Here is a 2,001-nt window from a genome sequence, read left to right on the forward strand (position 1 = left end):
GCATTCAGCCAAGCAAAACCCGATAATGCTTCAGGCATTAAACATTTTTAATTCCAATGCTTCGATTGTAAATATTATTAATAAATACACAAACAAATATTACAAAAAAAAAGGTTTTTAATGTGGACCGGTGGGTAACTTTGCCGTCGAGTTAGCACACAATTTAAAGACATTTCAGTTCTGAATGTGCGTGTGTGTGTGTGCCGGCCGCAGTTTTACGTTGTGTGTGTCACAGGCAAAACTAAAATAATAAAATGTTAGTTTTAATTGACAATGAATTAATTATTAACAAACCATTGCAATCGTATTGCTGTGAGCCTGTGTAGACACCCATAATATACAACCGCTATGTATGTTTGTATGAACAATTGACACAGGGACGCCCACCGGGAAAATTCCTCTGGAAAATAACATATTTTCAAGAGGTTTCTCCATACAAGCGGAAGGGACAAAACCTCATTCACCCCTTACATTTTTTCCATCTCTGGTTTCAAAATACACGGGGGTGACACAAAAAGTAAGGGGGAAATGAGGTTTCTATCTGGATCTCTGGCAGAAGAATGCAGGACAAAATCCACTGGTTTTTCGACTTCCCGCATTATAGATTTTCCACACGTACCCAGTTATGGTTTTCCTCCACTTGCAATATCTGCTTTTCTACACCCTCGCAGTTTTGGTTTTGCACTGCTTTGCAGTATCTGATTTTCCACAATAAAAATCATGTTTTTTGTAATATTTGTTTGTGTATTTATTAATAATATTTACAATCGAAGCATTGGAACTAAAAATTGTTAATGCCTGAAGCATTCCCGGGTTTTGCTTGGCCGAATGCAGTTCTTAGATATCCATTTCTTGTCTGTCTTCTGAAAATATCAAAAATAATTTAGATATGAATGTAAGACCAGGAATAATAATAAGAGTAATTACCATTATTAGGTCTCCGCACAAAATTAAAGGATCTCTCCAGAAATTATGCCTGGTTTGCCATGGCCGATCATTTACCCTCTGTTCAGTTGTTTTATGTCGGGTATCTATATCAAAAACTATGAGAAGAAAAAATAAAATATGACAAACGCAGGCGCAACACTTCTGGTCCCAAGAAGTATCAGTCGGCCTGGCTGAAATAAATGTAATATTTTGATTAAGTTAAACAACTAAGTTAGTACTGAAGTACTATTTATACAACCATTTAATGAACACCTCACACCATTTACCACTGGTAAAGATTAAAAACATTTCAAGTGTCACTGAAATGCAGAATTTGTGTTGAAGATAGCATCCGGAGGCGTATATTTATTAATGGCGAAAATATCTGTGATACTAACCTTTGTAACGCTGAAATAAAGGTTATAAAAAGACAAAATTCATTTTATCACTCACCTTTTTATTGTTTTTTAGATTAAAATTAACTATTTTCACTTTTTTTCACTTTTTCCAACAAATTTAAAAATGATGTGACCCTGCATTATATTCTTGATAATACCATACAAAATGCAGATAAATGTGGGGTAAATTTCGTTGTAAAGTTGGGTCACACTTTGGCGCCGAATAAATATTTAAACAATACTTTTCAGGACCGTAATCATTAAAGGTTACGTATATTATAGGTATATTAGGCATTTTTCGTGTTATCAATACCACCAACACGAATTTTTATATTTTAAGAACACTTAAAAATGGCTTAGGCCACGATCTGACGATCAAATTATTTTATTTCACAGAAAATGTTTAAAAATGTAAAAAACAATAATAGTTTTCTTTGTAATTTAATGTAATTCCTTGATAAATGTGATCAAATATTTTAATCGTCTTACCGTGGCTTTTCTCTATAATTTGGTTGAATCCCACATTCATCCTTATTATTATTATTATTATAGACATTATGATAATAATGTTATATAGTTTAATTTTTTTGATTAACAATTATTAATATTTTTTCTACGACTTTTAAAATTACTAAAAATTAAAACTAAATGTGAGAACAAGCCTTTTGGTTTTGGT

General features: G+C 32.3%; 1 long non-coding RNA gene across 1 annotated transcript; it reads right to left on the reverse strand.

Annotated features, from left to right (window-relative positions):
- Positions 1-720: 720 nt before the first annotated feature.
- On the reverse strand, positions 721-1,565 carry LOC138911988 (uncharacterized). The gene is made up of 3 exons (XR_011417621.1): positions 1,381-1,565; positions 928-1,043; positions 721-863 (listed from the first exon to the last, which is right to left on the reverse strand). It is a non-coding gene; the product is annotated as an uncharacterized lncRNA (long non-coding RNA).
- Between the last annotated feature and the right edge of the window lie 436 nt (positions 1,566-2,001).

Source organism: Drosophila takahashii, chromosome 2L (assembly GCF_030179915.1).
Source record: "Drosophila takahashii strain IR98-3 E-12201 chromosome 2L, DtakHiC1v2, whole genome shotgun sequence".
NCBI lineage: Eukaryota > Metazoa > Arthropoda > Insecta > Diptera > Drosophilidae > Drosophila > Drosophila takahashii.